Here is a 13,106-nt window from a genome sequence, read left to right as displayed (position 1 = left end):
TAATCCCAGTACTTTGGGAGGCTGAGCGGGTGGATTATGAGGTCAGGAGTTCAGGACCAGCCTGACCAATACGGTGAAATCCTGTCTCTACAAAAAAAAAAAAAAAAAAAAAAAAAAAAAAAAAAGAGCTGGATGTGGTGGTGCATACCTGTAGTCCCAGCTACTCAGGAGGCTGAGGCAGGAGAATCGCTTGAACCCAAGAGGCGGAGGTTGCAGTGAACCTAGGACGTGCCATTGCACTCCAGCCTGGATGACAGATTGAGACTGTCTCAGGAAAAAAAAAAAAAAGAAAGAAAAATTAGATCGACCTAGAGAAGCCTACAGTATCATTCCTCTTTGCTGGAAAAATCTGCATCCACATCTTTGATCAGATGAACCAGAATCTGATACAAAAGTTGCTTCTCTGTTTTTTTTGTAAGTCAAGGTGTGCTTTTGGGGAGAGAGACAGGAGTGGATGATCATGAGAGGCCTTTGTGCTATGGGATGTGGGTGGGTAGGGAGAGGCACGAAGCTGGAGTGTCTGCATGGGTCTGACCTCCTCCTCCCGAGTCTGACCAGATTCCCCAGGGCTGGCTACCAACACCACCAGCTCGATTGACATCCTGAGGATCTGGGTAGTCAAGATACCCAAAAATGGCCTTACTTTCTAAGAGGGGTGGCTCAGAAAGGGAGAGCAATGAAAGAGACACATCACTGCAAGGAAAAATACACGCCCACTGTCTGCTTATTTTCATTGTAACCCCAGAGTCCTCTCAAGGGTGCTCACTGAGGACTATAATTTGCTCCACACCATTTAAAGAAGAACTGAATTGAAACATATTAAATAGGGCTTTAGAAATAGAATGGAACACAGATCCTTTCTTCTCTTCCTTTGCAGAAAAGATATTTTAAATACGTCTTTCAGGCTTCATGATTTCTAGGTTTGCTATTAACCATGGTATTGACCAGTCAAATACAACACATTCATAGCTCGAGTTCATGGAGGCCAGATGAGCAAGGTTTTCACAGAATCAGTAAGTCAGGGCTTGTGCTGGTTTCCTGCTTCTGCTAAAATAAATTACCACGGACTTAGTGGCTTCGGACAACACTCATTCATTATCTCAGAGTGCTGGAGGTCTGAGGTCTAAGGTCTGAAATGGGCCTCATGGGCTAAAGTCAAAGGTCAGCAGGACTGTGTTCCTCTTGGAAGCTCCAGAGGAGGACCATTTCTTGCCTCTTCCCCCTTCTTGAAGCCACCCACATTCCTTGGCTCGTGGCCCCCTCCTCCGTTGGAGTCTTTCTCATCCCGCATCACTTTGACCTTCTCTTCTGCCTCCCTCATCCATCTTTTAGGGACTCTTGTGACTACATTGGGTTCACCTGCACACTCCAGAATAATCTCATTATTTTTTTTTTGAGACAGGTCTCCCCCTGTCTCCCAGGCTGGAGTGCAGCGGCGTGATCAGGGCTCACTGCAGCCTCAACTTCCCAGGCTATGATCCTATCACCTCAGCCTCCCAAACAGCTGGAACTACAGGCATGTGCCACCATGCCTGGCTAACTTTTGTATTTTTAGTTGAGATGAGGTCTCTCCATGTTGCCCAGGCTGGTCTCAAACTCCTGGGTTCAAGTGATCCACCTGCCTTGGCCTCCCAAAGTGCTGGGATTACAGGCGTGAGCCACTGCGCCTGGCCAATCTCCTTATTTTAATTGACAGTCTTAATTTCTCCTGACTGACAATCTTAATTTCTTTCTTTTTTTTTTTCTTTCCTAGTCACCAGCTACTCAGGTATTTCTAGACAACCTTAATTTCATATATAACCTTAATTGCCTCAGCCTCCCAAGTAGCTGGGATTACAGATGCCCACCACTGCATCCAGCTTATTTTTGTATTTTTAGTAGAGATGGAGTTTCACCATCTTGGTCAGGCTGGTCTTGAACTTCTGATCTCATGATCCACCTGCCTCGGTCTCCCAAAGTGCTTGGATTACAGGTGTGAGCCACTGCACCCGCCCTTCACAAGGAAATTTTTCTTAGAAAGGTTTGAGAAAGATAAATGGGTGTTCCGGACCACAGTGATGTAACACACGGCATCGACCCAGCCTTCTCCATTTCCTCCTGGGAACATATCGAGGCCGGCTGGTCCCCGCTGAAGAAGGCCAGTTGCATACTCTGAAGAGGAAGGTTTCTGGTTGCCTGGGGGGACAGACCAAAATGCCTCAGGAACACAGAAAAGGTTTATATGCCTACTAGAACAAAAACGCTTAAATTCGGGGCTGGGCACTTGTGGTTCACACCTGTAATCCCAGCACTTTAGGAGGCTGAAGTGAGTGACTCATTTGTGCTCAGGAGCTGGAGATCAGCCTGGGCAACATAGGGAGACCCTATCTCTGCTAAAAATACAAAAAATTCGTCAGGTGAGGTGGTGCGTGCCTGTAGTCCCAGCTGAGGCTGAGGTGGGAGGATCACCTGAGCCCAGGAAGTGGAGGCTACAGTGAGCCCTGATTGTACCACTACACTCCAGCCTGGGTAACTAGAGTAAGACCCTGTCTCAAAAAAAAAAGTCTTTAAAATTCATAAATGTATGGATGACACAGTCACTAAAAGTGTCAATGATCCACCGTTGTCTATATTCCAAAGATTAATTATTAAGATCAGTTAACAGTAATATTAAGATAACATTAAAATTAATACTTAAGATTAATTGTGCAATAAATAAGACTATTAAAACCAAAATGATAGGGAGAAGAGCACATCTTACTATTTCCACTTTGAAAAAGAGGGGAATTTCATTTGTTGCACAAGAGTCATTTTAACAAAAACCGTAACAACCTGGGAGCATTCGGGGCTGGTTGAGATGAAACGTGGCGTCCGCGTGCGGCCACTGGACGAGTATTCCCCTCTGTCTCCGCTTCTCTATTGCCATGTTTTGGCTTGGCTTCCATTTCTGGGATTTTCTTTCAATTCATTGACTATTCAAAGGGCCCTCATTTGCATTCATTTTTCACAGAGGAATTTAACCCTTTCTTCTTTCCGCCCATCAGCCTGAAAAGCGCTTCTTGATTGCATTTTCTATTGACGTTGGGCTGAACTGTTTAAACTTTAAAAATACGCACATAACATTTAAGAGACTTTTTGGTGGTTCACACCTGCAATCCCAGCACTTTGGGAGGCTGAGGCGGGTGAATCAGCTGAAGTCAGGAGTTCAAAACCAACCAGACCAACATGGTGAAACCCCATCTCTACTAAACAAAATACAAAATTAAAGGGGCATGGTGGCACATGCCTATAATCCCAGCTGCTAGGGAGGCTGAGGCAGGAGAATTGCTTGGACCCAGGAGGTAGAGGTTGCAGTGAACCGAGATCGCACCATTGTACTCCAGCCTGGGCAACAAGAGTGAGATTCCATCTCAAAAAAAAATTTTTTTTTTAAAAATAAATTACAAAGAACAAGGAAGAAAACAAAATAAACAAAAATGGCCCATATCTCCCATAATTCCTGTTTACATTTTGTTGTTGCTGAGACAGGGTCTTGCTCTGTCACCCAGGCTAGAGCGCAGTGGTATGACTGTGGCTTACAGCAACCTCTGCCTCCCAAGTTCAAGTGATCCTACCACCTCACCTCCAAAGCAGCTGGGACTATATGTGTGTGCCATCATGCCTGGATAACTGTTTACTTTTTTTTTTTTTTTTTTTTTTTAGTAGAGACAGGGTTTCACCATGTTGCCCAGCCTGATCTCGAACACTTGGACTTAAGTGATCTGCCCATCTCAGCCTCCCTAAGTGCTGGGATTACAGGTGTGAGCCGCCACACCTGGCCCTGTTTATATATTTTCAAACCCACTAAATTTTGAATGCTTGATCATTTGAACAGTGCAGAAAAATACAACATGGAAAATAAGGTCCTCTTTCCTGTTTTTCCCACAGATTCTACTTCCTAGAACTGTGTAGATTTAGTAAATTAAAATACAGGATGCCCAGCTAAATTAGAATTTCAGAGAAACAACAAATAACTGTGTAGCATAAGCATATCCCATTTAAACATTTCAGGGAACAAATAAATTTTTAGTATGAGTATGTCCCATGTATTGCATGGGATAGATTTATACGCTAAAAATTATTCCTGAAAAATCATAGAGACACACAAGGCCGGCAGGATTGGGGGAAATGGAGTTTTTCTAGGGCTAAGGGTTGAATGATACTCGACACTTGGAATTCAGGAAATTACTGGTTATTGTTGAATCTTATTTCAAACAACAGAACTTGCTTCTTTATTCTTTTCTTTTCTTTTTTGAGGCAGGGTCTCGTTCTGTCATGATCTTGGCTCACTGTAGCCTTGACCTCCTGGGCTCAAGTGATCCTCCCACCTCATTTTTCTCGAGACAGGGTCTCACTCTGTTGCCCAGGCTGGAGTTCAATGCTGCGATCTCAGCTCACTGCAACCTCCGCCTTCCAGGTTGAAGCCATTCTCCTGCCTCAGCCTCCTGAGTAGCTGGGACTATAGGGGTGCGCCACCATGCCCAACTAATTTTTGTATTTTTAATAGAGACAGAGTTTCAGTATGTTGGCCAGGCTGGTCTTGAACTCCTGACCTGAGGTGATCCTCTCACTTCAGCCTCCCAAAGTGTTGGGATTATAGGTGTGAGCCATTGTGACTGGCCTGCCTTGTTTTTTAATTTTAATTTTTATTCTTTTGGAGATGGGGTTTCACTAAGTCGCCCAGGCTGATCTTGAACTCCTGGGCTTGAGCAATCCTCCCACCTCAGACTCCCAAAGTGCTGGAATGACAGGTGTGAGCCACCCACCTGGCCAGAATCTGCTTCTTATTTAGTGCTTGAAGAGCTGGTCGATTTAAATTGTCATCATTACTGGATGTCGATCTTGCTGACTTAGTGGATACAGGCAGCAGCTTTTCTCTTCCTTCTGCTGTCAAGCAGGCCTCCTCCCCAGCCCAGACGTCTTTGGATCATCTCTGGATTTTAGCTGGAAGTTGGACGTCAGCTGCACGGTCATTATCATCCCCTTCTGATCGTGTGTCCTCGCCACTGGCCCTTCCAGCAGGGGCTTCAGCAGGTGTATTTACTCACCTCCCAGGTTTGCTTTCAGATTGAATCCTGAGAAGGAAGCAAAGGCCCCTGTGTGTTTGCTTTGTCCTGTGAAAGGCAGCCCAGGGGGTCAACCCCCTCTCCCACAGCCAGTGCACCCACCCCCACACCGCCCCCGGAGAATCCTTGCCCTGTGACAGTATTTTCAAACCTTATGCATAATCTCAATCCATTTTCACATTCCAATTCATTACACATTCCCAGGTGCACAAGGGTGAGAGTCAAAATATTTAACATCTGGGAAAGCCGGGAGGCTGACCCATCGGATCTGGTCTCAAAGCTGAGCGGTCTCTTGGAAGTCCTCTGCTGTGCCAGAATCAACATGAGAGTTTGTGGAGGGGTGCCCCAAGGCAGTGGGAGGAGGGCAGCAGGTGGACAGCAGCTGTCTATAACAACCTGTAAAAATGCGTTTCCACATCTTAGCCAGTAGAACTGTAAGGTTGAGCACCAGCTGAATCTCAGCTTTGTGTATATAAGGCTGAAACCAAAGTTTCACAAAACAATACCTATCTTTGAAACCACCTTTGCAAAATTATCACTGAGGAAATGATGACAGTGAAAGAAATCAGACCTAATGGACTCCATCCTGCTGCTAACCTTGAAGCTGTCCTTCATTCCTGGGCGAGGGCTGAACTCACTTTAGGATGGAATTTAGTTTCCGGTTTGACTCTGAAACAAAACTGGTAATAGCCCTTTCCCGAAAAGACCTCCTTCTTTCCTGGGACCAGTCTGCTTTTGCAGGACTAATTAGCTACAGGATTAGAAGTCACAGTTTAGGGGTCATGCAGCCTGTGGCTCTGAGTCTAAGCCACCCCATATTGCTCCTAGGAATAACGTCACTGTTGTAAAACCTAAGATCAGTGCTTGAGATACTTTGCAGACCCCGAGTTCTGATACACAGCTGACACCACCCAGACGGGTAATCTGGTTCAACCAGTTCTGCCCTCCCACTCAGGAACAGAACGCCGCAAGAAAACTCACTTCAAACCCCTATGATTCCCTCTCCAATCTGGCCAGTCAGCACTCCCCACTTCCCAAGCTCCTACCTCCCAAATTATCTTTAAAAGCTCTGATCCCTGAATGCTCCAAGAGCCTGAGTTCAGTAATAACAGAACTCCGGTCTCCCGCACAGCTGGCTCTGCGTGAGTCACTCTTTGTCCATTGCAATTCCCGTCTAGGCAGCAGGCAAGGTGAACCCGTTGGGTGGTTAACCTTTACCTCTGTGACACATTCTGAGGTGTTTTGTCTTCTGGTTTTTTTTTGTTTTTTTTTTTTTTTGAGACGGAGTTTCACTCTTGTTACCCAGGCTGGAGTGCAATGGCGCAATCTCGGCTCACTGCAACCTCCGCCTCCTGGGTTCAAGCGATCAAGCGATTCTCCTGCCTCAGCCTTCCGAGTAGCTGGGATTACAGGCACGAGCCACCATGCCCAGCTAATTTTTTGTATTTTTAGTAGAGACGGGGTTTCACCATGTTGACCAGGATGGTCTCGATCTGTTGACCTAGTGATCCACCCGCCTCGGCCTCCCAAGGTGCTGGGATTACAGGCTTGAGCCACCGCGCCCGGCCTTGTCTTCTGTTTTGTTCTGTTCCGTCCTATGCCAACTCATGCTGTCATTAAAAAAAAGAAAAACACTGTCCAGGCGTGGTGGCTCATACCTGTAATCCCAGCACTTTGGGAGGCTGAGGCGGGCGGGTCACCTGAGGTCAGGAGTTTGAGACCAGCCTGGCCAACATAGTGAAACCCCGTCTCTACTAAAAATACAAAAATTAGCCAGGCGTGGTGGCAGGTGCCTGTAATCCTTACTGAGGAAGCTGAGGCCGGAGAATCGTTGGAACTTGGGAGGTGGAGGTTGCAGTGAGCTGAGATCCCAGTACTGCACTCCAGCCTGGGTGACAGAGTGAGACTGTCTCAAAAATCAATCAATCAATAAGTAAGGTAAAAAGAGAAACTGCTTAAATAATTTCTCAAATAATCAATGCATAATGTTCTCATAAAAATTCAGAGAATACTTGTAGACTATGTCTTGCCTTCCATTCACCTTTCAATATCTCTTCTTTCCCTACAAGTTAACTATAGTATTGTTACTAGCTTGATATGGGTTTTATTATTATTATTTTTTGAGACAGAGTTTCACTCTTGTTGCCCAGGCTGGAGTGCAATGGCATGATCTCAGCTAACTGCAACCTCCACCCCCCTGGGTTCAAGCGATTCTCCTGCTACAGCCTCCAGAGTAGCTGGGATTACAGGTGCCCGCCACCACGCCTGGCTAATTTTTTGTATTTTTAGTAGAAATGGGGTTTTTTCATGTTGGCCAGGCTAGTCTTGAACTCCCGACCTCAAGTGATCCACCCACCTCGGCCTCCCAAAGTGCTGGGATTACAGGCATGAGCCACTACACCCGGCCTTATTATTATTATTATTATTATTATTATTATTATTATTTAAAGACAGGTCTCACTGTGTCACCCAGGCTAGAGTGCAGAGGTGCCATCATAGCTCACTGCAGCCTTGAACTCCTGGGCTCAAGCAATTTTCCCACTTCAGCCTCCCACGTAAGTAGGACCACAGATGCGTGTGGCCAGGCCCAGCTAACTTGCTTTTTTTTGGGTAGAAATGGGATCTTACTTGGCTCACGCCTGTAATCCCAGCACTTTGGGAGGCTGAGGCGGGTCAATCACCTGAGGTCAGAAGTTTGAGACCAGCCTGGCCAACATGGTAAAACCTTGTCTCTACTAAAAATACAAAAAATGAGCTGGTGTAGTGGCACGTACCTGTAATCCCTGCTACTCGGGAGGCTAAGCCAGGAGAATCACTTGAACCCAGGAGGCGGAGGTTGCTGTTAGCCAAGATCCAGCCACTGCACTCCAGCCTGGGTGACAGAGCAAGACTCTGTCTTTAAAAAAAAAAAAAAAAAGGACTTTTTGGAAGTCAGGAGGCCTGAGGCTCTGTCTTTTGTCGTATCATCTGTGGACCATCTCTTGAGGGCAGATGCCAGCCCAGTGACCAAACTAGTGGCCAATGCCCAGGGTGCTGCTCCAGGTGATGCTTTGTCAGTGGTGGCTCCTGCAGAAGGCAAGAATCCAAATATGTTTCAAAAGTTACTTGTTTCACATGGGGAGCTGGGGTTCCATTAGATGAAGGCCTCTCCCCACCCCCGTCGGAAATCTGGAGCCACACTGCAGGGTGGCTTTGTCATTGACATGCCAGCGTCTCATACAAGCAGAAAGGTCACTTGGCTTTTGAAAGTGAAAAGTTAGGGTCACTGCAATTTTCTCTTCCTTTGGATGTTTGTGGCCAGCAACCCTCCATGCAGTCCCTTTCTTCTCTGCCTGCTCTCATCCTCGCCGTCCCAAGCAGACAGAAACCAGATCTCTCACCCCACCCCCGAAATGAAATTTCAAATCAGGAACACGTGAGGCTTTGTCTAAAAGGTAACTGATGTCAGAGAGAGCACATTGCCAACTTAATTTTTCTCCTTCCTGCTGGAGACGCAGTTTATTTCAAGCCTAATGATGGCATTTTGGGCTCACATGCTAATTTCATAGCTGTTTCCTGGGGAGGAAGGAGAGTCAGCTGGCCTTTCTGATGGTCCTATCTTTCTATGGTGGTGTTTTGCTGCTTCCTGAGCTGGTTCTGCAGAACTTCAGCCTCAAACAATACCCTGGCTTCTTAAAATGATGATATATGGTTAGATTAGGTCACTCCACATACGGCAACAAGACTTGATGGAGACAGCCCAATGCCTGAGCAGTTCCTAACAGCAGCATCCACGTTCCTTGGAGTATCACCTCTCACCCCACCTGTTGGGAAGAGACTGTTAAAATGCATGCTCTGAATGAAGAGACACCCCCAAAACAGGCTTTGTGTGAGCAACATGGCTGTTTATTCACCTGGGTGCTGGAGGTCTGAGTCTGAAAAGAGAGTCAGTGGAGGGCAGTGGGATAGCTTTGGGGTAGGCAGTGGAAAGTTACCGAAGTTACAGTTTAGGGTGGTTTTTGCAAGCTGGGAGGGGGTCCTAGGGTTTGGAGTCACAAAGTTGACCAAGGTTGGTTACAAAGTCCAATTGCCTTATCAGTTGAGACGGGAATAAGGGACAACAGAAGAATGTCTCAAGTTAATTAGGTGCTGCTGAGGTTGATCATTCTTGTCCTTTTCATGGTCTTCCAGTTACTTCAGATTTTCTAATTCCAGGAGGCCATCCCGAGGTGTATGTGGGGGTCATGGGGGTCACCATGGCGTCCATGGCACCGTCAGTCAGCCCACAGGACCTTACAGGGACTGGCTGTGTTGCTTTCAGAGAATGTGGTAATTATCGTGAACCCAGAAAATCTGAGACAGATCTCAGTTAACTCAGAAAGTTTGTTTTGCCAAGGTTGAAGATGTGTACCTGTGATACAGCCTCAGGAAGCCCTGACGAGATGTGTCCAGGGTGGCTGGGGCACAGCTTGGCTTTATACATTTTAGGGAGACATGAGACAGCAATCAATATATGTCAGAAGTGCATTGGTTCATCCAGAAAGGTGCGAACAACTCGAAGCAGGGCGGGGGCTTCCCTGGCACACAGAGGTGAGAGACAAATGGTTGCAATCTTTCGAGTTTCTGATAAGCCTTTCCAAAGGAGGCAGTCAGAATAAGCATCTATCTCAGTGAGAAGAGGGATGACTTTGAATAGAATGGGAGGCAAGTTTGCCCTTTCCTTATTCTGAGTTTTTAAAACAGTGGCAGGTTTGGTGGTAGGATGCGTGCGTACTGATTCAGGGCTAGCCGGGAGATTTCGAAAATGTGCTTCTGCTGTCTAGGATGTAGGACTGATTACAGGGTGATGTTCTTAGAAATCTGGGATTCTTTGAGGTGTTCTGTGTCTTAAGAGATCAAGTCTTCCTCTACTTGGAGCAATGTAGCCATATCTTTGCAAGGGGTAGAAAAAGAGCGGCCTGAGTTCTCTCCTGTCTCTCTGGATCTTTCTGTCTTCCTGGCTCTCTCCCCCTCTCTTTCAGACCCACTTCTGAATCAGGCTAAACTTTGTGTGACCCCATACTGCTTATATGTGACACCAGTCATTTCTAAACACAGGCTGAGCTCAAAATCCATTACAGAAACACCCAGAACGTCTGTGCATAGTTATCTCTGAATTGAATCAAGCCAGGAATTCGGGCTCTTTTTTGTCTTAACCTTATCATTATTGGCACTCGATCAGACACAGGCTGGCAAGGCAAAGCTTTGTCTGTCAAGGCGAAAAACCGAAGGACTGGGAAAAGATGAATTTCACATGTTTTGCATTTAGAGCAGGTAGTTTTCCTAGCCCGCAAAGCAGCTGAACATGAACTTGTTGGTGTGGTGACTCTGTCGGTGTGTCGACTCGTAGGTGAGAATGTGTCATGAAAGAAGGTGGTAAAGGCAGAAGACGCTTTCAATCTAACGGTCATGTTCTCCTCTCCCATCTCTACCCACCCATGTCTTACTCTACCAAGTCAGTGGCAGAGCCAGGAGCCTAACACTTATTTGCTTGCTTGGAAGCAATTCCCACCTCTGTGACCTTCCAAGCATCTTGTTGCTGGATACAATGAGGTCTAAATGTCTCTTCAAAGAATCAGGATGTTCAGTTCTTTGTCCTCCGTTTTAAAGTTTAACTTCCTTGTAGTTTCAGTGAACAGCCTTCTCCACCAGTTCTATTCAGTAGTTCACGTCTGTTCCCCCAGTCCCTTGCTCTGTCCTGACTCATCCAGGTCACCCGCTCTGGTCACCTGCTTTGACCTGAGTCACCCTGGTTACCTGCCCATAATCGACCTTCCCGTAATAACTACTCATCCCGAGACTCCGGCTCATACCCCCGCTCTCTTTAAAATAGCCGTTCATAATTAGCTTCGACTGTGCTGTCTAACACTAGCCAACGGGAACGACACAGCAGGAGGGGCGACCTCCGTCAGGAATAAGCACCCCTTCCCCTCCCTTGTCCAGGTGTGCGCTCACCATTGCACCATCTTGCTGACAGGATTTATCTTTGAGGGCTATTTCTTCTGCAGCGTCAAAATTTTACATATAACATTCCTAGCACTGGAATACTTTATTAGGCGTGGATAGCGGTGGCAGGCAGCGAAGGTCACATAAGAGGCTGTTTCACCGCATCGTCGTTGTCATTTAGGAATCCCCAATAATCCAGTCAATGGCCGTCCGTGCGTAGAGGCAATGCGGAGAATTGGTGTGAAAAGATGCCTGGAAAAGAGCATGGAAACATTTCCTGGGGATATAGTGGCCTTCTTGACCCTTTGTTTCAAATTCGGACTGGTTGAATTTGTTGACAAAAAAGCCAAACTGTAAAATATTTAAAGAGGTTTTAGGCCAGGTGCGGTGGCTCACGCCTGTAATCCCAGCACTTTGGGAGGCCAAGGCAGGTAGATCACTTGAGGTTAGTAGTTTGAGACCAGGCTGGCCAACATGGTGAAACCCCATCTCTACTGAATTAAAAAAAAAAAAAAAAAAAAATTAGCCAGGCATGGTGCCACATGCCTGTAATCCCAGCTACTTGGGAGGCTGAGGCAGAATCGCTTGAACCCGGGAGGCGGAGGCTGCAGTGAGCCGAGATTGTGGCATTGCACTCCAGCCTGGGGAACAATCTCAAGAGATCCTGAGAACATTTCCCCTATATGGACAGGTTACAGCTTCTTTTTATACATTTTAAGGAGACAGAGGTTACAGGCAAAGACTAAGTCAGTAGATGGAAGGTATATATTTATTTGCCCCCAAAAGGTGGGGATCTCAAAGTGGGAGGGGAGGCTGGTTACAGGTCACAGGTGGATTCAAAGATTTTCTGATTGGCAATTAGTTGAAAGAGTTAAACTTTGTCTGCAGACTTGGGGTAAACACTTGAGTTAGAATAAGAGGGGTTAGGTAGCCGGGGGTTCTTGTTATGTAGATGAAACCTCTAGGTGCAGCCTTAGGGAGAATACGGTAAATATCTCTTTTCAGGCCTTAAAGGTGTCAAACTCTCCTTTAATCTCTTCTAGATCGGGTAAGACCTGGAAAGGGAAGAAGCTTTTCTACAGATGCAAATTTCTCCCACAAAAGACAACTTTGAAGGGTCATTTCAAAATATGTCAAGAAATATATTTTAGGGGGTAAACAATTTTGATTTCCTTCAGGGTCTGCTGTCACATGAGGCTATATCAGAGTCAGGTTGGAATTTGGTATCTTATTGCATTATGAGTTCTTCTGTCAGCCTTACGATCTCTATCTCAATGTTAATGCGGTCAGCTGTGCCTAAACTCCAACAGGGTGGGGGTGGGGGTGGGGGTGGGGGAATAACCAGGTGTAACCCTCCCTTCCCCTCGGGGTAGGTAATTCATTTTTTTCAGGTTTCCCTTGGCCCAGAGAGGGTCTGTTCAGCTGGTTGGGGGTGCTTAGGACGTTATTTTTGTTTTCCAAAGCAAACATACGGTCCCATTGCTTTTGCCTGTTTTTGGCTTAGGCGGGAACAGGTGATCCAGTGACAGCCAATGAGATGTCAGAAGTCTGCTGGGGGCTTCTGGGCAATGGCTCTTAGCTCCTAGAAAGGAAGAGATGGGGCCGGGCGCGGTGGCTCAAGCCTGTAATCCCAGCACTTTGGGAGGCCGAGGCGGGTGGATCACAAGGTCAAGAGATCGAGACCATCCTGGTCAACATGGTGAAACCTCGTCTCTACTAAATATACAAAAAAGTAGCTGGGCATGGTGGCATATGCCTGTAATCCAAGCTACTCAGGAGGCTGAGGCAGGAGAATTGCCTGAACCCAGGAGGCGGAGGTTGCGGTGAGCTGAGATGGTGCCATTGCACTCCAGCCTGGGTAACAAGAGCGAAACTCCATCTCAAAAAAAAAGGAAGAGATGGCCCCCTCTTCACCTCGGGGTGTTGTGTGTGGATGTTTGCCTGTGGCAGCCATTGTGATACCGTGAGCAGGGACATGAAGATGGCAGTGAGACAGGTAGAAAGAACTGGAGTTCTCAGTGTCCTAACTGAGCTGCAGAATTAACCGCCCCTCGCGCT

The 13,106-nt window shown here is 46.7% G+C and overlaps 1 protein-coding gene across 3 annotated transcripts in view; it reads left to right on the top strand.

Moving 5' to 3' along the window:
- RFLNA (refilin A) overlaps positions 1-13,106 on the top strand; it is a 322,680-nt gene that overhangs the window by 130,002 nt on the left and 179,572 nt on the right. Inside the window, exon 1 of one of the 3 annotated variants that reach the window (XM_074402078.1) lies at positions 8,332-12,202. The exons of the other annotated variants lie outside the window; for them this stretch is intronic. The gene's annotated coding sequence lies outside the window, so the exon portion shown is untranslated. Of the gene's footprint in view, positions 1-8,331; positions 12,203-13,106 lie in introns of those variants that run through there. 3 annotated transcript variants of the gene reach the window in all.

The sequence above is a fragment of the Saimiri boliviensis genome, chromosome 7 (assembly GCF_048565385.1).
Source record: "Saimiri boliviensis isolate mSaiBol1 chromosome 7, mSaiBol1.pri, whole genome shotgun sequence".
NCBI lineage: Eukaryota > Metazoa > Chordata > Mammalia > Primates > Cebidae > Saimiri > Saimiri boliviensis.
Note: the sequence above shows the minus strand (reverse complement) of the source record. Positions and strands in the feature narration are given on the sequence as shown.